This window comes from Felis catus, chromosome A3 (genome assembly GCF_018350175.1).
Source record: "Felis catus isolate Fca126 chromosome A3, F.catus_Fca126_mat1.0, whole genome shotgun sequence".
NCBI classification, from domain to species: domain Eukaryota; kingdom Metazoa; phylum Chordata; class Mammalia; order Carnivora; family Felidae; genus Felis; species Felis catus.
In genome coordinates, this window is record NC_058370.1 from 16,994,951 (window position 1) to 17,020,809 (window position 25,859).

At 44.4% G+C, this 25,859-nt stretch overlaps 1 long non-coding RNA gene across 18 annotated transcripts in view; it reads left to right on the top strand.

Annotated features, from left to right (window-relative positions):
- The window catches only part of LOC102899405, a 142,533-nt gene that overhangs the window by 57,265 nt on the left and 59,409 nt on the right, over positions 1-25,859 (top strand). The window contains exon 1 of one of the 18 annotated variants that reach the window (XR_006595162.1): positions 17,425-24,924. The exons of the other annotated variants lie outside the window; for them this stretch is intronic. This is a non-coding gene — a long non-coding RNA (uncharacterized LOC102899405). Of the gene's footprint in view, positions 1-17,424; positions 24,925-25,859 lie in introns of those variants that run through there. 18 annotated transcript variants of the gene reach the window in all.

Here is a 25,859-nt window from a genome sequence, read left to right on the forward strand (position 1 = left end):
CTTGGTCTACCAGAAGGAGGGTAGGCTACTATCTGTAGTTGTCTACTGAAGGGGTTCCTGGGGCAGAGGAGGACACAGGCCTTTTAGCATTTTGTTTTTTTCTGGTGTGACTTTTCCAGATATCACAGCTATGGAAAATGGTTCTCAAATTTGAGTATGATAATCATCTAGAAGATTTGTTAAAACACAGATGGCCGGACCCTACCACCAGAGTTTCTGACTCAGTAGGTCTGGGGTGGGGCCCAAGAATTGTCATTTCAGGCAAGATAGCAGGTGATGCTAATGATGCTGTGCTAGGAACTACTGACCTAGGGTAATGTGGCCCAAAGCAAACCTGCAATTATATTAAAGGAGGTTAAAACTTACCTTTTAATCCTACATTCATAATTTTCTCCTAATGCTGTCTTCTCCACCGTGTGTGTGTGTGTGTGTGTGTGAGAGTGAGAGGGGCAGGGGAGGAGAGAGAGTTTATCGCCATTTCCAACATCTCATGGTGAAGAGGCTCCCTATTAAATCATCTAATTGTTAGACTTCTCCCACCAACCTAGCATTCTTGAAGCTGACATGATGTTACACATTTTTGCCTCTTTATGATGTCTTATCCAGTCGTCAAAAGTGGGGAAAGAAACATTATGGGTCTTTCCTCTACCTAAACCCTGACTGCACATTAGAATTTCCTGGGATTTAAAAATTCCAAATGTGGAGCTTAACTCAAATGAATTAAATCCGGACCTCTGGGGGAAAGTGGGACATCACCAGTTTCCAAAAGTTTCCCCACGTGATTACAACGATGTGATAAAACCAGGGCTGTGAACACTAATCTTTTCCTTATTGTCAGAGGTGGTAACAGGTCCTATGCACAGATAATTCTAGGTCAGTGGTCCTCAACTTTGGCTACACATTAGAATCACCTGGGGAGCTTTTAAAACTCAATTCTTGGCAGTACCCCAGACCAGTTAACTCAGAATTTCAATGCATAGGATCTATGCATCAGTGTTTTTGATATTTCTCAAGTGATTTCAGTGTGCAGCCAAAGTTGGGAACCATGACCCAGAAGTATCTCTGCATAGGACCTGTCATGGTTCCAGATCTTGGCAGGGGGATGTTAAATGCTTGGCTTAGAGCACAGGAAATATAAGGTCTGGTTCCAGCCTCAAGGGGTCCCTTGAGATACCAGCACAGCCTAGCAGTGCCGGCTCCTCAGAGGTCTGATTTTCAGGTCTGTAGAGACATTCCTCCAACCTTCTAAGTATTTTTAAAAAAATTTTAATGTTTATTTTTGAGAGAGAGAGACAGAGAGAGAGAGAGAGAAAGAGACAGACCGCCAGTGGGGGAGGGGCAGAGAGTGAGGGAGACACAGAATCCAAAGCAGGCTCCAGACTCCGAGCTGTCAGCACAGAGGCCGACATGGGGCTTGAAACCACAAACCATGAGATCATGACCTGAGCTGAAGTCAGATGCTTAATTGACTGAGCCACTCAGGCACCCCCCCCAAATTTAAATATTTATATATTATATATTAATTATTATTATATGATTAGTTATTACATATATTATATATAATGCTTTTATTTTTTGGATCTAGCTTCTTTTAACAAGCAGACCAAAAAATACCTAGGATCTAGCTTTTTTTTTTTTTTTTTTTTACCTGGACAAAAGGACAAGACAGAGGAATTCATCCCAAAAGAAAGAACAGGAAGTAGGAGTAATGGCCAGGGATTTAATCAATACAGATATAAGTAAGATGACTGAACTACAATTTAAAACAACAATTATAAGGATTCTACCTGGTCTTGACAAAAAATCATAGAAGACACTGGAGAATCCCTTTCTGCAGAGATAAAAGAGCTAAAATCTAGTCAGGCCAAAATTAAAAATGCTATAGCAGAGATGCAAACCTGAATGAATGCCATAACAATGAGGCTGAGCAAAGCAGAGGAATGATTGGTGATATAGAAGATAAAATTATGGAAAATAATGAAACTGAGGAGAAGAGGAAAAGAAACATAATGGGTCATGAAGTTAGGCTTAGGGAACTCAGTGATTCTTAAAATGTAATAACATTCGTATCATAGGTATCCCAGAAGATGAAGAAAGACAAAAAGGAGCAGAAGGTTTATTTGAGCAAATTATAGCTAAAAACTTCCCTGATCTGGGGAAGGACACAGACGTAAAAATCCAAGAAGCATAGAGAGCTCCCATTAAATTCAACAAACCTGGCCATCATCTAGACATATCATAGTCAAATTCACAAAATACAAAGACACGGCAAGAATCCTGAAAGTAGCAAGAGAAAAAAAAAAGTGCTTAACCTACAAGAGAAGACAGATCAAGTTCACAGCAGATCTGTCCACAGAAACATGGCAGGCCAGAAGGGAATGGCAGGATATATTCAACCTGCTGAATGGGAAAAATACGCATCCAAAAATACTTTGTCTAGCAAGACTGTCATTCAGAATGGAAGGAGAGATAGAGTTTCCCAGACAAGCAGAAACTAAAGGAGATTGTGCCCACTAAACCAGGCCTGCAAGAAATATTAAAACGGACTGTTTGAGTAGGAAATAAAAGGCCCCAAACCACAAAGACTAGAAAGGAACAGAGAATATCACTGGAAATAACAACTCTACAGGTAACACAATGGCACTAAATTCGTATCTTCAATAATCACTCTGAATATAAATGGACTAAATGCTCCAATCAAAAGACATAAGGTATCAAATTGGATAAAAAAACAAACAAACAAACTTAAAAACAAGATCCATCTATATGCTGCCTACAAGAGACTAATTTTAGACCTAAAGTCACCTCCAGATTGAAAGTGAGGGGATGAAGAACCATCTATCGTGCTAATGGATATCAAAAGAAAGCTGGAGTGGCCATACTTATTTAATACAAACTAGAGTTTAAGACAAAGATTGACTGTAACAAGAAATGAAGAAGGGCATTATATCATAATTAAGGAGTCGGTCCATCAAGGAGATCTAACAATTGTAGGGGCAGCTGGGTGGCTTAGTTGGTTAAACATCTGATTCTTGGTTTTGGCTCATGTCATGTTCTCATGGTTTGTCAGATAGAGCCCTGTGTCTGGCTCTGTGCTGACAGCATGGATTATGCTTGTGATTCTCTCTCTCTCCCTCTCTCTCTGCCCCTCCCCTGCTTGCTCTGTCTCCCTCTGTCTTAAAATAAGTAAATGAGCTTAAAAAAAGAAGATCTAACAATTGTAAATATTTATGCCCCCAACTTGGAACATCCAAATATATAAATAAATTAATAAAAAATATAAAGAAACTCATTGATAATAATACAATAACAGGGGACTTTAACAGCTCACTTACAACAATGGGCAGATCATCTAACCAGAAAAATCAATAAGGAAACAACGGCTTTGAATGACACACTGGACAGATGAACTTAACAGATCATATATTCAGAACATTTCATCCTAAAGCAGCAGAATGCACATTCGTTTTGAGGGCACATGGAACATTCTCCGGAATAGATCACATATTGGGTCACAAATTAGCCCACAACAAATACAAAAAGATTGAGGTCATTCCATGCATATTTTCAGACCACAATGCTATGAAACTTGAAGTCAACCACAAGAAAAAAATTTGGAAAGACCACAAATAACATGAGGGTTAAAGAATATCTTACTAAAGAATGAGTGGGTTAACTAGGAAATTAGAGAAGTAAAAAAGTACATGGAAGCAAATTAAAATGAAAACACGATAGTCCAAAACCTTTGGGATGCAGCAAAGGCAGTTTTAAGAGAGAAGTATATTGCAGTACAGGTCTACCTCAAGAAGCAAGAAAAGTCTCAAATATGCAACCTAACCTTACACCTAAAGGAGTTAAAAAAGGAACAGCAAATAAAAGGAAGGGAAATAATAAAGACTAGAGCAGAAATAAATTATATAGAAACAAAACAAACAAAAAAACCCAGCAGAACAGATCAACAAAACTAAGAGCTGCTTTTTTAAGAGAATTAATAAAATTGATAAACCCCTAGCCAGACTTACTAGAAAGAAAAGAGAAAGGACCCAAGTAAATAAAACCATGAATGAAAGAGGAGAGATCACAACCAACACCACAGAAATACAAATAATCATAAAAGAATATTATGAAAAACTATATGTTAACAAACTGGGCAATCTGGAAGAAATGGACAAATTCCTGGAAACATACAAACTACCAAAACTGAAACAGGAAGAAATAGAAAATTTGAACAGACCCATAAACAGCAAAGAAATAGAATCAGCAATCAAAAATCTCCCAACAAACTAAAGACAGGGCCAGATGGCTTCCCAGAGGAATTCTACCAGACAGACATTTAAAGAAGAGTTAATACCTATTATTTTCAAACTGTTCCAAAAAATAGAAATGGAAGGAAAACTTCCAAACTCCTTCTACTAGGCCAGCATTACCTTGATTCCAAAACCAGACAAAGACCCCACTAAAAAGGAGAATTACAGGCCAATATCCCTGATGAACCTGGATGCAAAAATTCTCAAGATACTAGCAAATCAAATCCAACAGTACATTAAAAGAATTATTCACCATGATCAAGTGGGATGTATTCCTCAGCTGCAGGGCTGGTTCAATATTTGCAAATCAATGAACGTGATACAACACATTAATAAAAGAAAGGATAAGAACCATATGATCTTTTCAATAGATGCAGAGAAAGCATTTGACAAAATACAGCATCCATTCTTGATAAAAACCTTCAACAAAGTACGGATAGATGGAACATATCTCAACAAAGGCCATATATGGAAAACCCATGACTAATATCATCCTCAATGGGGAAAAACTGAGAGCTTTTCCTCTGCCATCAAGAGCAAGACAGGGATGTCCACTCTTACTATTTAACATAGTACCGGAAGTCTTAGCCTCAGCAATCAGAAAACAAAAACAAATAAAAGGCATCCAAATCAGAAAGGGAGAAGTCAAATTTTCACTATTTGCAGATGACATGCTACTCTATGTAGAAAACCCGAAAGACTCCACCCCCAAATTGCTAGAACTAATACATGAATCAGCAAAGTCACAGGATATAAAACCAACGTACAGAAATCTGTTGCATTTCTATACACCAATAATGGAGCAGCAGAAAAAGAAATCAAGAAATTGATACCATTTGCAATTTCACCAAAAACCATAAGCACCTAGGAATAAATCAAACCAATGAGGTGAAAGATCTGTACTCTGAAAACTATAGAAAACTTATGAAGGAAATTGAAGAGGACACAAAGAAATGGAAAAATATTCAATGCTGATGGATTGGAAGAACAAACATTGTGAAGATGTCTATACTACCCAAAGCAATCTACACATTTAATGCAATCCCCATCCAAATACCACTAGCATTTTTCACAGAGCTAGAACAAACAATCCTAAAATTTCTGTGGAATCACAAAAGACCCTGAATAGCCAAAGCAATCCTGAAAAAGAAGAGCAAACCTGAAGGCATCACAATTCCAGACTTCAAGCTATATTATAAAGCTGTGGTTATGAAGACAGTATGGTACTGGCACAAAAGCAGACACATATCAATGGAACAGAACAGAAAACCCAGAAATGGACCCACAACTATATGGTCAACTAATCTTTGACAAAGCAGGAAAAAATATCCAATGGAAAAAAGTCTCTTCAACAAATGGTTTGGGGAAAACCAGATAGCAATATGCAGAAGAATGAAACTGGACCACTTTCATACACTGTACACAAAAATAAATTCAAAATGGATGAAAGACCAAAATGTGAGTTAGGAAATGATCAAAATCCTAGAGGAGAACACAGCAACCTCTTTGATTGCAGCCAAAGCAACTTCTTACTAGCCATGTCTCCAGAGGCAAGGGAAGCAAAGCAAACATGAGCTGTTGGGACTTCATCAAGATAAAGAACTTCTGCACAGCAAAGGAAACAATCAACAAAACTGAAAGGCAGCCTATAGAATGGAAGAAGATATTTGCAAATGACATATCTGATAAAAGATTAGTATCCAAAATCTGTAAGAACTTCTCAAACTCAACACCGAAAAAACAAATAATCCAGTTATGAAATGGGCAGAAGACATGAATAGACATTTTTCCAAAGAAGACAACCAGATGGCCAGCAAACATATTAGATGCTCAACATCTCTTGTCATCAGGGAAATAGAAAACAAAGCCACGATGAGATGTCACCTTGTATCTCTCAGAATGGCTAAAATTAACAACACAAGAAACCACACATGTTGGCAAGGATGCAGAGAAAGGGGGGCTCTCTTGCACTGATGGTGGGAATGCAAACTGGTGCAGCCTCTCTGGAAAACAGTATGGAGATTCCTTAAAAAGTTAAAAGTAGAAGTACCCTGCGATCCAGCAATTGCACTACTAGGTATTTACCCAAAGGATAAAAAAATACAGATTTGTGGGGGTTCATGCACCTTGATGTTTATAGCAGCATTATCAACTATAGCCTAACTATGGGAAGAGCCCAAATGACTGATGAACATATATATGTAAGCGTCTGACAGTGTGGAGCCTGATTAGGATTCTCTTTTTCTCTCTCCCTCTCAACCCCTCCCCCGCTTGTGCTCTCTGTCTCTGTCTCTCTCTGTCTCTCAAAATAAATAAATAAACTTTAAAAAAATAAAATAAAAAATAAATATAACAAAATAACCCTACAATTATACTAGAAAAGATCAAGACAAAAACTCTCAGATCATACCACTAAAAACCAGAAGAGGGGGTGAAAAGAGAGTGAGGATGCATGAAGGAAGGTATTTTCTTATCTTTCATAAAGGGAATCAACTGCTATTTTTTTTTAGTTTCTGAAATTAGTATCTTCAGACATGGATGCAAAGTATGTTATTTAAAGATATAAAAATAATCAACAGTAGAACTAAAAACATTCTGTTTACCAAATTAGCAGAAGGTAGGAAAAATGAGAAAAAGAGAAGCATATAAAACATAAAACAAAAAATGGAATTAAGGCCAAAGATATCTGTTATGAATTGAAAAAAAAAATTCTATCCATTAAAAGAAAATGACTCTCATGTTGGGTGAATTCAACCCAGATCCAGCCAGATGCCAATTCAAAGCACATCCCTGAAATTAAATAATTAAGGCACAATAATCACAAATACATTGGACAAATGAAAACGAAAAGAAGGCAGGGGTCACAACACTATTATCAGAGGAAGGGGAATTCAAGGTAGACATTACTCAATGAGACTAAGAAGGTCACTTGACAAACTGATAGGGGTTTCATCCACAACCAAGATAATAACAACCTTGAGTTCAATATAGCTTATAAAAATATACAGAAATGAAGTTGGACATGCCAATCAGAAATTGATAGAAAAGGGGCGCCTGGGTGGCGCAGTCGGTTAAGCGTCCGACTTCAGCCAGGTCACGATCTCGCGGTCCGTGAGTTCGAGCCCCGCGTCAGGCTCTGGGCTGATGGCTCAGAGCCTGGAGCCTGTTTCCGATTCTGTGTCTCCCTCTCTCTCTGCCCCTCCCCCGTTCATGCTCTGTCTCTCTCTGTCCCAAAAATAAATAAATGTTGAAAAAAAAAATTAAAAAAAAAAAGAAATTGATAGAAAAGCAATTAGTGAGAGACTTGAAAGTATTCTTTTAATTCTTGACAGATCGTATTGATGAAAATCTAAATTAGATTATTGAGAGTATTTAAATAACAGAATCACTTGAACGCTGTGCGTTCAAGACTAAAGCCCTGTCTCTCTTTGGTTCTGGAAGAGTGGTCAAGGGTCCCCAATTGTCTTTTGTAAAGTGGGTCTTGGGGTGAAAATGGGAGGAAATCTGCAGATGATGGGAAAGGCGGGGTTTGGAATCCCTCAAGCCTGGATTTCTGACTCAGCCCTATGACTAACTGCTGTGCAACCTTGGGCAAGACACTTCACTTCTCTGAGCCTCAGTCTCTCCTGCTATAGAATCTGTAAATGCTTCTTACAGAGTTCTGGTAAAAATGGAATGAGGCCCCCTCTAGGGAATGGGCAGGACTTGATCACAGAGCTACATAACCATATCTGTATAGTAGGATTTCTCTGCCTCAGTGCTACTGACATTTGAGCTGGATAATTCTTTGCGTGGGGTGGGGGGCTGTCCTGTGTATTGTAGGATGTTTAGCAGTATCTCTGGCCTCTACCCACTAAATGCCAGGAACACTCCCTCCCAGTTGTGACAACCAAATATGTCTCCAGACATTGCCAAATGTCCCCTGGTGACAAAACTTCCCCAACTGAGGACTGCTGGAATAGAGAGAGATGTGGAAGAATGCTCTCCAAAAGTGGATGATTTTTGTCTCTGGGTGGTGAGATTTGGGGGACCATTTTTGTTGTTCATTATAGCCTGTTCTGCATCTTTGAATGCAAAATCTACAAAAGTCCATACGTGAAGGTGGTGAGTAAGACACAAATGTGCAGTGTTTTATTTCATTATTATTTATTTTGTGAAACCATAGGCCAAGCAGCACTCTCTCTGTTCTCTACGCTGGCTCCTATGAGGAGATACTTGTTCAAACCTCTTTTGTGTGTGACTAGTTGTCTCATGGGAAGAACACCATCATTGTGGGCTTTCTGTCCCTCCTTCAGCTCTTTACTGTAGGAGAACATGGGGTGATTAGTACAAAGTCTTCCTCTACAGGGCAAGCAGAACGGAGCAGTCTTTGTGCAAAGACATTACAACTTCATGATTTTATTTCAAACGAGTAGACGTGCAATTTGTTAACAAAAATCAACCGAAGAAGCATGCATTAGGCAGTAATCCACCTGAGCTCCTAGGCTTGTGGCAAAAATCTCAAAGACCCCAAAAGCGTAGCATCATCATGTTTACATCACGGCTCTGAAACGAACATGAAATGTGCCATTGAGACTGATTTCTCCATTATCCCCTTGCGTTCTGATTTTTAAAAGATATCAAAATTCCATTTTTCCCGAAGAAAGGGAGCGCAGATTCACAGATTTCATTACCAACTTAAAACAAATTGAGCGAAAAATTAGGGAGAATGTTTTTTCATACGCAGCAAAGGCCTCTTTTTAAAACGAGCAAACATCTGTGCACTTAAGTACCTTCTGTTAAGGTCTAAGGAAGTCAGTTTCTGGAATATGTGTGAGTTCATTGACTCTGCCTCACTTTCAACTACTGAATAAGAAATGAAGAAGTCATCCTTCAGTTTTTTTAAAAAGTGTAAAAAAATGATACATCTGCCAAGAAAGTTTGGATGGGGCATTTAGATCTTATAATAAACAGATGCAGACTGCAGCATTGGGCTGGAATCGGGCCAGACGCTGGGGCAGCATTTGGATTTTCTGTTCTGAATTTTTATTTATTAACTTAGAAATGTCATCTAGTGCTCTTTTTCTAAGTATTAAAAGATATTTGTTCACTTAAAGCTCTGCTACTGTATTCAGTAGCCAGTAGGCACGTGAGGTTATGGAAACAGTAATTGCAATTAATAAAATCATATAAAAAATTCAGGCCCTCAGTCATATCTTGCATGACATATTTCAAGTGCTATTAACTACTTCCTACCATATTGGACAGCACTGCTCTACAGGGTTTGGAAAATAAAGACGTACATAAAGGAGAAATGATAAAGGGATTGTATACCTGTGGCTTGCATCTCAGAACCACTGTTGTTGGAATGTGATGGATTACCTCCTGATCTTTTTTTAATTTCTTTCCATATAAAAATTAAAAAGCTGTTTTAATTGGGCTATATATTATGTATAGTAAGTATTTTCTTTGGGTATCTCACTTTCCCTCTAAACTTATTTCATTTTTTTATTTTGGAGAGAGAGAGAGTGAGCATGAGCAAAGGAGAGGAGCAGAGGGAGAGAAAGAGAGAATCTCAAGCAGGTGCCACGTGGAGCCCAAAGCAGGGCTCAATCCTAGGACCCCAGGAGCCAAAATCAAGAGTCAGATGCTCAACCGGCTGAGCCACCCAGGTGCCCCTCTGTCCAAACTTTTCACATGAGATTTTCCCCATCTTAAAATACATTCTTTGAAAACACATGACTTATAAAATTTTCTGCTGCAGAGGGTAATTCTTATTGTAGGAAATTGAAGTAAAGGGAAAGCAAAACTCCCCCTAAATCTTACCACTCAGAGATCAACATCTTCAGCCTTTTGGTGAGCATTCTTTCAGATAGTTCTTTGGACATAAATACACAGATGGGCATATAAATAGTCAGCTTTATTAGGGATGTTTCCATGTCAGTGAATCTAGAGATGCATTATCCCTTTTATTAGCTACAGATTGTTTCAAGACACAGATGTCACATTTGACTCTTGTTGCTACATCTATCAATACCTCCTTGCCTTCTGCAGTGCTGTCCTCTTCGGGATTTTATTCCCCCTTCCTTTCTTTCTCCCTTTCCTCCTTCCCACTTCTCCCTCCTTCTATAAATGTTTTCTGTGCCTGGCACTCTGCTGGTGTCAGGGATAGAACAGTAAAGAGAATAGTTATGTTCTTGTTTTTAAGGACTTTGTATCCCAGTGGAGGAGGCAGAAAGGAGAATGGGCAAAGGGAAGAAATACTAACAAAGAACAGTTCATTACAGGTTGGGGGAAATGCTAGGAAGCAGGCAGCCTGGTGGGAGGGGTGTGGATGGGTTCAGTCCTCAGGCTTCGCCTTGCTTGCTGGCTGGTCCTGGGCAGTGGAGCAGGCAGGTGGCTGCCCCAGGAAAGGGACAGATAGATGGAAGTGGTGTCACTGGGTCTGGAGTGGTCAAAGTCCAGATGCTGATGTTGCTCTAGACCGGTGGTTCTCTTCCCCTGGAAGACATTGGACAATGTCTGGGGACATTTTTGGTTGTCATAACTGGGGGGACAGGCTACTGGCATCTAGTGGGTAGAGGCCAGGGATGCTGTTCAGCCTCCTACTGTGTGCTGACAGTCCCCACAATAAAGAGTTATCTGGCTCAAAATGTCCATGGGACTGAGGTTGAGAAACCCTGCTCTGGAAGGCGCCAGGACATAGGGTGGAGAGGGAGACTGAGTCTGGAGGTGGGTGGGGAGTCTTCAGGAGGAGGGACGGTGATGAGGAGGGGACAAGAGAGCTTGAAGAAACAGCTCTACCTGGCCCAGGGAAGCCTGGCCCTGGTGTGGCCGCTAGCAGCTTCGAGGGTGCTTACTGAGGGTGCTTACCCCGGATTCAGATTCGTGCCCTAAGGTGTGTGTGCATGGGGGAGGGGAGAGGGCCCCAGGGCAAGTGGGGGTCTGGGGGACAGAGAAGTCAGGCAAGACAAAAGGCTTGGTTGCTGAGCTTTTGGTGAAATGGGGGTGGGTTTGTTTACATCAAAAAGGGGCTCCTGAGGGCGCAAGAGAGGTCTGGGAGGGAGCAGTGTGATGAAAGTGGGTCAGGCTGGAGGAAGCCTGGAGCCGTGTGGTGGTGGCCCCTGGGGCAGTGACAGGTGTGGTCAGTTAAGTTCCTCTGAGTCAGGAGGTCCTGGGTACAAATCCTGCCTCTGCCACAAACCAGCCGGGTAAGTTTGGGCAGTTGATTTGACCTTTTTGAGCATTAGTTTCCTTCTTGGCAGGGTTGCCGGGAGGATGAAATACGATGGGGCATGGGGAGGTGCTCTGTAAACTATCGTCCCCGCGGGAAGTAGAGTGAGAAGCAGCCCTTGAAAAAAGAGACAAGAGTTTTTGAGCAATGGACGCTGACCAGATGCAGCCTGTGAGGGGACGCGAAAGATACTTTGGATTTGAAATGTCACCAGAACAGGCTCTGCCTGTGGTATTTCCGTGCTCACTGCCCGAGGCTGAGTCAGGAGAACAGCTGATAGGACTTGAGACCTTCACACCCCTCCTGGAAGCAGAAGGGCAGTGAAAGCATGGCAAAGGAAGCTGGAGGAAGAGCCCGCTGAACAAGTGTCCTCTCTCACGCATGGCCCCTCTGTGCTACCGGACCCCGGGTGATGGAGGGCTTGGGAGACAGCGACCATGGACTGCCCACCTGGGAGCTGGGCTCTTTCCTCATGTCATCTCACTTAATCTATACCACAGTCTTGGGGGGGCACTCATTAGCCCCATTTCACAGATGAGGAAGCTAACACCCAACGGATGAATTCGCCGGCCCTGCGTCACATGGCTCACAGATGGCGCTGCCAGAATTTAAACTCAGGCTGGTCTTTCCTATTTGAGGAAAGATTCTCTTTCGCTCATGTCTCCCCAGCTTCCTTCATGAAGTTGATGCTGTAGAAGATGTTAGTTTTGTTTTGTTTTGTTTTATTTTGTTTTTCAGATAGGAATAACATAAGAGCTGTCTGGGACCCAGGCCTCAAAGGGACAATGATTGTGGCCCAGTGGCCAGGGGTGACCTGAGTAGAGTCAGGTTGTAGCCAGATGGTAGCTGAGCCAGAGGCTCAATGCCTCCATCCCCTCCCCATCCCAGAGGGAACCACTTTCTCATTTCTATAACCGTGAATTCGTATTCCAAGTGGGGTTTTGTAAGGGTGACCAACATGTTCTGGTTTGCCTGAGATTTTTCTGGTTTTAGCACTGAAAATCCTGGCAAACCAGAGCAGTTGGTCACCCCAGTCAAGCCTCATGCTCCAAACAGGTCCCTTCCTCTGTTTCACAGAACCCATGGCCTCTAACAAGGGGAGCTTTGGTCCCCAGTAGCCATCTCCCTTGGTACTGAAGGCAGGAATTAGGTGTTTCTGGTTCTCCTGACCCTCAGTACCATCAGACACCATCAACACTCAAGGTTTTATTTATAAGTAGGACGATGAAGAGAAGGAGCAGGTGGTAGTTGACAGTGGGTGGTGCGGAGACTCATTACTCCAAGTGGGGTCCGTGGACCAGGCACACCCATAGCACTGGGATCTTGATAGAAATGCAACATCCCCAGCACTGCCTCCTGTCCCTGCCTTCCCTCCTTCCAGACCTACTGACTCAAGATCTACATTTAACAGGCTCCCCATGTGATCTGTGTGCCCACTGGGGTTTTACTTCTCCCATCAACGATGATCATGCTCCCTCTTTCGATCCTCAAGCTGAGACCCTCCCCTCAGACTAACCAGAGAGTGGTCTCAGAGAGCTGTTGCTAGACTCACAGCCCTTGCCTATGGAAGGTTCTTCATTTCATCATGCTTAGGTTCTGATAAATTATTGAACCAGGTGAAAGTTTCCTTCCATCTCCCTGAAGTAGATTGGGCGAAGCATCCAGTACATTAAACCCTCTCCCATTTCACTCAAACCCAAGGTCATCTCTCGTCCGGATGGAGGGAGGGCGATTTTAGCCTGTATTGAATGCGTTCCTCCATTCTCCCTTAAGGATGGAGCTCTGCACTCACACCCAGCTTCAGGCCATGAATTATTGAAATCTGAGAAACTTGTATTTGGTCAGTCACGTAGGCTTGGGGTGTGGGGAGAGAGCAGGGCCTCAGAATAGTGCTTTATTATTTGAGAAGTTAAAACAAAATAAAAATACAAAAGTAGTAAATTGGCACGCTCGCTGCTGGGATAATAACTGTGAACATCTTGTTATATTTACTTCAAGTATATTTTTAATAAAAGATAAAACATTACAAAGTTGAAGTGCCCTTTGATTGACATCCTCAAATTTTATCCTTTACCCCTTTCCCAGAATCAATCGCTATCATGGCTTTCATGAATAGCTGTGTTTCCTTCTGGGCAAGCCTTTTAAAAGAAATTGTTTTGAAACCTTTGTGTTTTTATATACATATGTATTACATTATAAATAATAGATACATGGGGTTGTTTTGTGGAAATGCATTTCAATATGTACATAAATTTGCTCTGGGTCTCTTTACACCTGGCTTTTTCACATAAGGCCACTTTTGACCTCTATTCTTGTTGATAAATTTATCTCTAATCCATTTGTTCGAACTGCTGCAAGGTATTCTGTCATGTGGATAGGCCATGTTTTGTTTCTCATTTTCGCCTTGTTGCATATTTAGATTGTTTCCAATTTTTCACCATAACAAACAGTGCTGCAATAAGCATCCGTGCCCTGGATCTCGTCCGGCACACGTGGTGGTGTTTCTCTGGGGCATGTCACAAGCCATGGAATCATTATGTTGTACAGTTCGTGCACTTTCAATTCTACGAGGTATTGCCAATTGCTCTCCAAAGTCGCTCTAACGATTTACATTCCCAACAGCGGTCTAGGGGAGTCCAATTTTCTCCACATCCTCTCCAATGCTTGATATTGTCAGAATTTTTTACTGTTGCTAGCTCCGTGGGAGAAAAATGGTATACCTCTGCGGTTTTAACTTGTCAGTAGTTCCCTTTTGGTTGGAGGGAGCCCTGGCAGGGTAAGATGAGGGCTGAGCTGAGATCAGTAGGCTTAGATTCTTATCTAGCTCTGCTGTTAACTTGAATTTGAGCTTGGGTGAGTCCCTTTCTTTTTCTGGTCATCTATGAGGTGGTTGGGCTGGATGGTGTGTAAGAAGGATGTCACAAAGTGGGCAGGACCCTTCTGATCCATGGTATATGAAGTTTTGAAATGACAAGACTTGCACAGGAAGGTTCCACTTGGCACCTGTACTGTATCCTGGGGTTACGTCACAGTAAATGATTCTTGAATTACTGACAAGGCTGCAACATGGAATCAGAAGAAGCAAGTTTCCATCGGGGCTCTAACGTTAATCCACAGCGTAGTTGTGGATGGATGACAGCTATTGGCAGTCTGCTAGGGCTCTGGAATGGAGGTCTAGCTGCTTCAAAGGCAAGGAGACCCACTGCTGGGAGCCCAGGTGGAAGGTCATGTTTCAGACAGCAACCCAGCCCTGGACCAGCTGTAAGACCTGGGCTCCAAGAGCAGCTCTGGCCAAGTGAATTTCCTGAGGCTGACTCTGTTTGCTCTTGGCTTTGGCTTAAATGGTTTTTGAGAAGTAGAGGAAGTGGCTTCACCTGAGATTGAGCTCATCTGGCTGCTTCGGGATTGGCATGCATTGGGCTTAGGCACCTGGAGAGCTGATGGGTAGGAGTATAGGGTTGCCAGATTTAGCAAATAAAAATCATTCTATTTGTATGGGACACAACTGCTAAAAAGTTACCCATTGTTTATTAGAAATTCAAATATAAACTGTATCCTATGTTTTATCCGACAACCCTAGGTAGGAGATGACAAGTCCCTCAATATAAGAAATAACTGAAGATAAGATAGTCTAATTTCACAAGTAGTGAGCATCTTGCTGCTGGAGATATATAAACACAGCTCAGATAAATCATGAGTGGAAATGCTGTGTGTGTGTGATATAGTCTTGTGGCCGCTGCTTACATGCCTCCAAGGTGTTCAGTGCTGCCTGAAACAGCTGTGGACATCTTGGAGGGTAAGAAAAGGAGAATATTGCCCGAGCCTCCATGTGTCTTTCAAGGACTGTCCTCAGTGAAGCCCTGTGCCACCATGGTTCTCAGAGTGAGATCCCTGGACCGGCAGCATGAGCACCATCTGAGTTTAGAAGTGCAAACTCTCGAGTCCTACCCCAGACCCACTGAATTGGAAACTCTGAGGGTGGGCTCCAGCAATCTGTGACTTGAGCCCCCCCAGAGGGTTCTGATGCATGGTCAAGTTTGAGAATCAGGGGGCGGATCATTGGATTAGAAAGCTGACTTGAGATCCCAAAACCACTGCTTTGAGCTCCCCTTCTCTGGGGGGGGGGGAGGGAAACTGGAAATTGAATTGGGATGAGAGTGTGGGAAGGAAGAGGTGACTGTTGCCCTGTGGGGGTGTGTGCAGCACAGAAGTGAGGGCCCTCCTTCCAGTTTCCTCACATGGCTGAGAGAGAGAGAGAGAGAGAGAGAGAGAGAGAGAGAGAGAGAGAGAGAATACACGCAAGTGAGCCAAGGAAACTTGGTGATTGTTGTTAAAGAATTGCATTTTTTAATGAAAGGCTTTTTAAGCATCTATTTGGAATCAAGGAGAAAGACTCAGTTTATGGCTTCAAGGACCTCACAGTCAAATGGAGGAGGCAGATAGCTATAAAACAGGTGGAAACACAGACAGCTGTGTGTGCTGAGAACAAGGGTGGATAACGTGGAAGAGGAAGGATTCATTTTGACTGGGCAGGAGGTTGTGGGGGGGTGGCATGGTGCTTCAGAGAGGACAGCTTGGAAAGACCTTCTCAGCCTCAGCCACAGATATAGATTGCATGTCGAGACAGCAGCTGGGGTGCTCGGGCAATAGTCTGCCTCTTCTCACCATCTGAGATGTCCACAGGCTGTCTTGAGCAGCAGTGAGCGCCCTGTCCTTGGAAGCATGCAAACAGAGGTTCATGACTACACTAGCGCTGGATGGAAGGGTGGTCTGTGTGACCTTCTGGGATGAGTCCCTCTTAGGATTGTTTAGCTTTTCCTGGGGTCAGCTGTGGGTAGCCTGGGACCTCTAGTGCTGGTCCTCTCCCTGCACCCCAGTCCTGCTAAAGACCTGTCTTCTACACAGTACTCACTACTGAGCAGAAAAGAGTGGCTTTAGGGGCCAGGTATTAAACAAATGAAAGACAACAAGGGGCAAGGTGGAAATATCCAGGCTGCACCCTATGTGTTCATGAAATGTGCTTTTGTAAAAAACAGCTTTATTCTACTTATCTGCCTCTATTGAAGGGTTCATGGATTTTCCAGATCACCTTGTACTTAGCCCATGGGTTGTGTTTGGCATCTCTGTGAAAAGCTTTGTGGGAGCTTGCTGCTCACAGTTCTGTCCTCTGGCTAAGCTACAGAGCCAACCATCCCTGTGAAACTTTCTCTGGGGTGGGGGCTGGGGGCTGCTGGGTTTCCGGGGGCCTGGTGAACACTGAGGCCATTTCTATGTAACTTTACAATTGCCCTAATTGTGAGCTGAATTGCTTCTCTGGAAGCTGACTGCTCGGCGTCGGGAAACATGGTCACACCGTTTGCTGTCTTCACAGTCTCCATTTTGGTAACAGAATGTTGGCGCTATTGAATTTGGCTGCATAATTTTGTCCAGGTTGTTAACAGCCTCATAAACATCTACCCTGCTTTTTCTCCCTGATATTTCCGGTCCATTGTCATGACCAAATGCATGAAATCTTCACTATTATGACTGCCAACCCTAGGGATATTTGTACTACCCTCACGGCAAGTACAAAATACTTCCGCATACAATACCTAACCTTCTGAGTGCATCAATGTTTTTATCTGTAAAATGGGAGTAATGACAGTTTCTAGGTAGTGAGTTAATACACATCAAGCTCTTAGAACAATGACAGACACTCAATAAGTGTGAACTATTTTCACTTAAAAATTTTTTTTAATGTTTATTTTTGAGAGAGAGAGAGAGAGAGAGAGAGAGAGAGAGAGAGAGACAGAGCATGAGCATGGGAGGGGCAGAGAGAGAGGGAGACACAGAATCCAAAGCAGGCTCCAGGCTCTGAGCTGTCAGCACAGAGCCTGATGCAGGGCCCGAACTCACAGACTGTGAGATCATGACCCGAGCCGAAGTCAGGCGCTTAACAGACTGAGCCATTCAGGCGCCCCCTGTTTTCACTTTTTGAAGTAGGAAATCCCCCAAAGAAGGGAAAGGGCTCCAGTCAGAGCATATGGGGAAGGGCGCTGCCCTGGGCACAGGCAGTAACGGGGAGCATTATCTGTAGTGAATATAAAAACTATAATGGTGGAGTGCCTGAGTGGCTCCGTCAGTTAAGTGACCAACTCTTGATCGCAGCTCAGGTCTTGATCTCAGCGTCGTGAGTTCAAGCCCCGTGATGGGCCCCATGCTGGGCCCCATGCTGGGCGTGAAGCCTACTTAAAAAACAAACAAAAACTGTAATGGATTCTATGCCATATCATTGGTGAAACACTCTTTTACCCTGAGATATTCAGTTGATCAACTATCTCATTGGCTGTGGTCACTGCTGAGTTCTCATAATAAGTTTCAAATTAGCATATTTCAGTCATTTACACTTTCACAAACATTGTGTTTTTCATGGAAGCTAATTGAAACAAGTCCATGTCAGGCCTCTACATACATGGGCTCAGCTGCATGTGTCCATCTTGAAGGTAAGTTCCTTAAAGATCCAGAATCATCCAAGTTTGCTTTGGGCCCTGTTCGGGTCTTTGATGCCTGCATTATGCATATTTCTGTATTTCCACAGCCAATTCAATATCAGCAGTGATAGCCCAGTAACTAAATGATGAAGGAGCTCTTGAACAACTTTGATCCCGTCATTCTGCATGACCACTGGGAGCTTTTATTTGTGTTTAAGATTTAGAATGGCGAAACAGGGCGTGGGAAAGTTTTTGCTTGGCAAGTAAAAATTTTAATACCTACAGTAGTATTTTATTGACTCTGAATAACATATGTAAGATAAAAAATTTTCCTTTATATATAAGTTGATAATTATTAGTCATTTTAAAACTAAGGGCCAGGGACATCTGGGTGGCTCAGTCGGTTATGCGTCCCACTCTTGGTTTCAGCTCAGGTCATGATCTCATGGTTCTTGAGTTTGAGCCCTGCATCGGGCTCTGCACTGACAGAGCCTGCTTGGGATTCTCTCTCTCCCTCTCTCTGCCCCTCCCCTGCTTGTGCTGTCTCTATCTCTCTCAAAATAAATAAAACATTAAAAAAAAAACAACTAAGGGATGAATCAGGAAAGTAAAGATTATTAGTAGTTATTACCAGAAATGATTTTGCTGTAGAGTAGAGAGGGTGGGTTAAAAAATGATCTCTCCTACGTGGTTCTATTGACTGTATAGTAGGCTCTGGTGGGTCCCTTGGGCACAATACCTCATTTAATACATAGGTTGTCCCCGGGGAGGGAGGGCTTATTATTCCTGGTTTGTGTTTTGAGTTGATCCAATTCTGCTAATGATAGAAAACTCTAAAACATTGCTTATTCTTACATTGAAATTCACTCTCATTTTGTTTCTTCCCCATAAAATGCTTTATTACAAATGTAACTCGAAAGCCTCTCTCTAGTGCTGTGAAATGAGATCGCCCCTCCTGCAGAAAATTAAATCATTCTGGCATCAGCCCCTTTTGGGCCTCTTGCTGGTAATAAAGCCCCTCTAAAGTGTCCCCTCAGTTATTTCAGAAGGCTACTCTTCTGCTGCCATCTTGCATGTGTGGGGAGGGGTATGGCAGGCCCCCCTGTCACTGTGGCCACGCTGCTCCCAGAGACCCCCGTGAGAAACCTGCTCTGGGGGCATGGATGTCTTTGTGGCTGATGTCTGCTAATCCCCCTTCTTCCCTCCTGGGCCCCCTCCCCCTCCCCACCTTGGCTGAGGACATGGGGCTGAGGTTACCATGAGAAGCAGGTGCTCTTGCAGCCCACAGACCCAAGTGGCACCTTAGAGATAGCGAAGAGTTTCTGGCTGGCCCCCCGCAGGGCAGGGTCAGCTCAGCCCCAGCAGCTGCCACTTCTAGGTGTCCATATGGCTTGGAATGCCAGCCAGATTTCCTCCTTGGCCTTAGCAGGCGAGGGCTGTCTTTGGTGGTCCAGTTCAAGACCCCCTCATTTCTTGCCCTGGGATCATGCTAGAGACACCTCTGCCCTTCAGGGAACCACCCCCCCCATGCCCCTCCCAATGCACAGGGATTTGCTCTGGCCCCCAGCTCTGATGACAATCACAACAGCATTTAGTATGTTGCTTAAAGTCTGCCCTGTTCTGTCTTAAATACCACATCATACACAGGGGCGTCCAGTCCTCTAGCCTCCTGATGTGCCCTGCCTGGTCTTATCCCCAGTCCTCCTTTCCTGGGCTCCTGCTGCCTCCCTGGGGTGCAGGACCCTTTTCCTGCTGGATCTGTCCAGTCCTCCCCCTCTTAGTCCCAGGGGAAGTTATCTTCATGGCTGGTGGGGAGGAGAAGGACATTTGGGCCAGGCTCCTCTCAAACATTTTGTTTCAGTCCCCAAGGGCCAGACTTGTGGAGCCCCAAACCAGGCAGGGGCCTTTGTTTCTGCTCACTGGAAGGATGTTCTGCGTCCTCCAGGCGGTGAGCTCAGGTGGGTGGCTTGTTTCAGGGCTGGGGAAGGAAGTGGAGAAAGCAAGAGAGTAAACCACGAGGAGCAGCAGTTTTGTTTCACTCAATTGAAAACCTATCGATTGACCAAACATTTAACTGTTTGACAAGTATTTTTAAACAACTACTTTGTGTGAAACACTCTTAGGTGTGATGAAGTGTGCAAAGAAATGTAATATAATTCCATCAAATGAGGCAAAGGAGACAAATTCCCGCCACGCGCCAAGGGTCCTGCTAGGCTCTGAGACACAGCGGTGAGCAACATCTCAGAAACGGCATCCTGCAGAGTCCAGGGGAGCCTCTGATAATAGCTGCATCCCGTTCCTCACAGCCTGTGGGCTCATCTCAAGGTTTCTTTAAGTCTATAAAGTGTATTCGTGTCCTACGCTGTGCAAATTACCATAAACTCAGTGGCTTAAGGCAATGTAAATGCATCATCCTGCGGTTCTGGAGGCCAGAAGTCTGAAATGGGTCTCACTGGCCTAAAACCAAGGTGTCAGGAGGTTGTAGGGGAGATCTTTTCCTCTGGCCTTTTCCAACTGCTAGAGGCTCCTTGGCTCCAGCCCCTTCCTCTACCTTCAAAGCCACCGGGATAGCATCTTTGTCTTTCTGATTCTGACCCCTGATCCACCTGCCTCCCTCTTTCACTTGTAAGAACTCTTGTAAGAACACCGGGCCCATCTGGACAATCCAGGACAGTCTTCCATCTCATGACCCTCAACTTAGTCACATCTGCAAAGTCCCTCTTGCCATGTAAGGTCACATATTCACGGGGATTCTGGGGATTAGGACCAGACAGCTTTGGGCACCATTATTCTGCCCTCTGTATGTCACAAGGGCATTGGAAGGATGTGTGTGAGGGGACGTGTGTGTGGGCACACATCTGACACATCCTATTGTGAGTTTCTCTTCCCACCCGAGGGTCTAATCCTAAGGAGGAGCATGTTTCCTGGTGGGGGTCCCCTTGGAGAACATAGTTAGGTGGACCAGAAGGTGGCCCTGATCCAAATCCAGCCACCCTGTGCAGGGGCTGCCGGTGCCCTCCCTCTCCCCCTGACCCCACTGCGCCCCAGAAGTCACCTGCCATTTCAGTGGGAGATTTCTGCATACAGGATGGCTTCCTACTGCAAACACCAGTGTCTCTCTGCCCGAGGTCTTTCTCTGGCTACAGAAGGGCACTCAGTTTCTGGTAGTACAGGCTGGAAATGCTGGGGAGTTGACCCCAAGAGTAACCCATAACCAAGAAGGGATGGGAGTTGGTGGATATATCAGTGTCCTGGTAGCTGTAACAAATTATCACTAATTGGGTGCCTTAAAACATAGACATTTCTTCCCTCACAGTTCTGGAGGCCAGAAGTCTGAAATCAAGGTATCACAGGGCCCTGCTCCCTCTGAAGGCTCTGGGGGGAATCCTTCCTTAACTCTTCCAGCTTCTGGTGGCTCTTAGTGTTCCTTGGTTCATGGCTGCATCCTTTCAACCTCTGCCTCTGACATCACATCATCTTTTCTTTTCCTCCCTGTGCATCTCTTATAAGGACACTTGTCTTTCGATTTAGGCGCCCCGTGGGTAATCCAGGATGATCTCATCTCAAGATGTTTAATTATATTGACAAAGACCCTTTTTCCAGTTAAGTTCATACTAACAGATTGCAGGGGTTACAACGTGGACATATCTTTTTGAGGGTCACCATTCAGTCACTTCAGTGAATGAACACCTGGCTTTCTCACCCCTTGGGGATACTTCTAGGGTGTGCTCTACATGGTCTCCTAAAGAGTTCCAAGTGGCATTAAACCCGGCCTGTCCAGTGACCAACCCACTCAGGAATGCAGACTTTATTGGCTGTCTTCGCTCCCCTGTGTCACTCCCTGACTCTTCCACTTTACTTCCTCAGATCACTTCCCAAACTGCCTGCCTGCACATAAATCCTTGTCTCCAGGTCTGCTCTGGGGAAACCCAAATTAAGACAAAGCCCCTTTGTCTAAGGCCCTTGCACGCAGCTGGAAGTCACGTCTCAGCTGGCTCCCAGGCGTGGTTTGCCTTGTGCTGCACACTCCTGGTGGATCTTCATCTTAGGTGCTCCCTGGTCAGTCCTCCCCCTCCCTGGTCTGTCCCCTCCCCCATCACTTTGCCCTTGTGATTGCACAGCCTCATCTCTATCTCTCAGAGATTCCCGGTTGGTGGCTGGCATGCAGCCTCAGCAGAGGGGAAGTAATTGCAAAGGTACCTGCTGCCTTAGATAGTGGAGAAAGTATCACAGTCAGCATGTGGCTTAATTGGATTAAAGAAAAAAACCCTGCTCCTATCTCCACAGTAACTCATCGCCCTTGATGGGATGCAGATAGAGCTCATCACAGTAGCAAGAGTCTCTGCCAAGATACTTGCTGGCCTGGCTTTAGGAAGCTTCTGGACAGGGAAGGAGCTGAGTTCTTGGGCCTTTGCCCAGAGTTCAGAGACATAAGCAGGCACAAGGCCTAGACGTGAAGAAAAGAAGCAGTTTGGGGAATGGAGAGACAAAACCCAGGTTTTGCCCTGGGTTGGAGAGCACGACCCAGGAAGAAGGTCTGACTGAGACAGTCCTGTGCTCAGGGCCAGGAGGATGGGAGAGTTGGAAAAGAAGGATCAGAGGTGATGGAGATGGGCTCTCACTGCCCCCAGGGAGGAGGAGGAGTTGACCATCTGATAGGTGTCAGTCCGTGAAGTGATCAGATCATGCACCTATGCAGGAGATCACATGGATTGTATACATAAGTCACCCTTTCCTTCCTGAGGGGGTGCTCCCAGGCCAGCGTGTCCTCTTGGCCAGCCCACTGCTCCTGGAACTCCAGCAGTCATGAGCCTGAACTCTGGGCTCCAGCCTTAGGTCCTTGGAGTTCTGTGCTGTGTGGATGGGGCATGGGGCCTAGCTCCTCGCAGGAGAACGTAGCGTGTCCTGTTTGGTGACTCTTCTCTGGCGAGGCCTCCCTGAGGAATCCTGTGGAGAGGCACAAGTCAGGAATTCGTGGGTGTCCAAATGTAGTAATGTAATCAAGACCCTAGTTCTCTCCCACTGTAAAGGTAACCTTGATGCTCCTTCTGCATCTACGAGTTGGGGGTCAATAGGGGGCTGTAGGGCTAGTGAAGCCCCAGGGCACAGCCATGCACCAGGCACCTTTTGCTTCAGAAATACATTCAGCAGTGACTGATCTTGCATTTCCTAGTTGCTTAAGGCCCTGCGTCACAGAATAAGGCAGAATAACTCTATTTTCAGTCCACTAGTAAAGAATTTTCGGTCCTATTAGTACTTGAGCTGTATGAATTGACCTTCAGTTATGTCACTGCTGTGCATTCCTACTTCCTGGTTTGTCTTGGGACTGCCTGTGCAGGAAGCTCCCTCCTCTGTCACACCCCAGAAGCTTATGTTTCTCGGAGACACTTTCTCTCCATGTGGTTGGAGGGGTAATAGGAGCCAGATTGAACATAGTCTTGACCTAAGGCAGGGGAAGTTAAGAGCAATAGACTTCCTCGGGTTGGGGGGGGGTGCCGGAGATTCATGGATGGCTGCTGAGCTGGGGGAGCACCCTGTCGGAGCCATGCGTTGGAATGTGAAAGAAGAGACACATGTGCAAATACAACAGGACTTGATGGGGACAGGAACTCAATATATCTGAAGCTGAATGTTTAATCTGTAGGTCTTATGGGTACTGGTCCCTCTGCCTAGACCATGTGTCCCTTCTGAGATATCACTTCTCAGAGAGTTCTTCCTTGGTTCCCCTTCCTATCTATGTTTGTTTCCCATGTTACACCCTCTCATGGCTTCCTCTGTTTTTTTTTTTCTCCATAGATTTTACTACAATTTTGAAAGTTTTAACTTGTCTTCCTAATCAGACTTTAAATTCTTTGGGGGGAGGGGTCAGGATCCATGTTTTACTCATTTCTGTGTGATGCCAAAGAAACATTGCACTGGATGGAGTTAAACAGGTGAGGGAGACTTTATGTAAGACTACTGCAGTAGGGGAGAGAGACTGACCTCTCAAGTCTACTGAAACAAAAGGCAAGAGGGTTTTCAAGCTAATGGAAAAGTAACGGAGGACACTGGTTTATTTGTATTGGCTCATTGGTATTTGTTAAAGTTAGGCTCCTACTGTCCCAGAGACTGGGAGAGAAGGTATTATCTTTCTTAATGATTACATTTCTCAAGGATGGCACCCAGGTCCTTGAATAAGACATATCAGGGTTGTAAAACTGGCAAGAGGCTGGGAGAAGATTTATATCTCAAAGGGGCAGAGAAAGAACTTACAATTGCAAGATTTCTAAAGTAAACACTCTAAGAAAAGAGAAGTCAGGGGCCTATGGTCAGGAAGGGACTATCTAGGGTATAGTCAAGCTTAGGGGAACATTGAGGTATCTTGGTCAATGACCTCCCACCCATGCTACCTTCTTCCCCTACAGGGCCTGGCACAGAGCCCAGCAGATAATAGATGCGTTCATTTTAAATTTAACTTGAACATTTGTCTGTCCATTTGGTTAATCTCCATTTTCTTCTCTAGACTGTGAGCTCCATGAAGGGAAAGGCCATGCCTGTCTTGTTCATTAGTATAAATCCAGCACTAATAGGCTCCACCTATTACAAGCAATAGGTGCTTGTGGAAAGAGTGAATGATGGATGTGTGGGTGAAGCGAGACAAGCAGCAAGGCTGACTTCCAGGTTTTTGGAATGCCTGGAATGTAGACATCATAATGATGGGCTGAGGGCAGAGCGGCTGTTTGATCAGGACCCTCCTGCTGACTTCCCAGGGAGGAGAAGCCTCACGGTGTTCCGTGTCTGAGTTGGAGGTGATGGAGGACGCACAGATAGAGCCTGGGGAGATGGTTGGACATGTTCCTTACCCCTTGTTTGATTTCTAACAACTGACAATGATCCTGGGGAAGTGACAACGTATGATCTTTTGAGTTTGTTTAGAAGACAGAGCTGCGTGGAGGTGAGGACCCCCTTCCAGGCCACCCCATCAGCAGATGGATGTTGGTGTACGTAATTACTTTCAGGGTCAAAGCAGTGCAATCAGTTCCTTCAGCAGCAGTGAGCACTGAATAGTTTTATTGAGTGCCTGAGGGTGATTTGTTCCATGGGAGTCATTTTCCAGTCAACCTCAGGTCCTGGGGGTGGTGGTTTGAAGGAGCATTCCACACATTTGTGATGAAGACTGGAGGGTTTTGTTAATTAACTCAACAAACATTCATTGAGCACCTACTGTGTGTTGGGTTGTGCACCAGGCCATCAGGAGGTGGGGGGGAGAACCTATGGAGGGGTGCCTGTGTGTCTTACTTGGTTGAGCATCCGACTCTTGATTTTGGCTCAGGTCGTGGTCCCATGGTGGTGGGATCGAGTCCTGTATTGGGCTTGTGCTAAGCGTGAAGCCTGCTTGGGATTCTCTCTCCCTCTCTCCCAAATTAAAACAAAACAAAACAAAACAAAACAAAACAAAACAAAACAAAACAAAACAAAACATGGATTGTTAAAAGGGATAAATAGAACTGCCTTTAGTCTCATACTCATCACTGCAGGTGCTCCAGTGAGGGGCCTGATGAAGAAGGCTTTAAACTAGGGCCTGGGAAGATGATGGGTGGGAGTTGGGGTGTGTGTGGACAGTTGGAATGGGGATGGGGAGTTGGCACAGATGGACATTCAGTGTCACTGACAAAGATTCTCTCTTTGACCAAGCTCCAGCCAACCTCTTCTGAATCTTCTTGACTAAGCTTCAACGTTGGCCTGTAAAGATTTGAACAAACATTAACATAATTTCTAATGGCTGAAGGCAACCTCCCTAGGATGACCCCAGACCTGTTAAAGTCCCTGCCTGCGAAAAATCAAGGCTGCCAAATGAATTTGCTGTTTGTTCCAGCCAACACCTGGAAC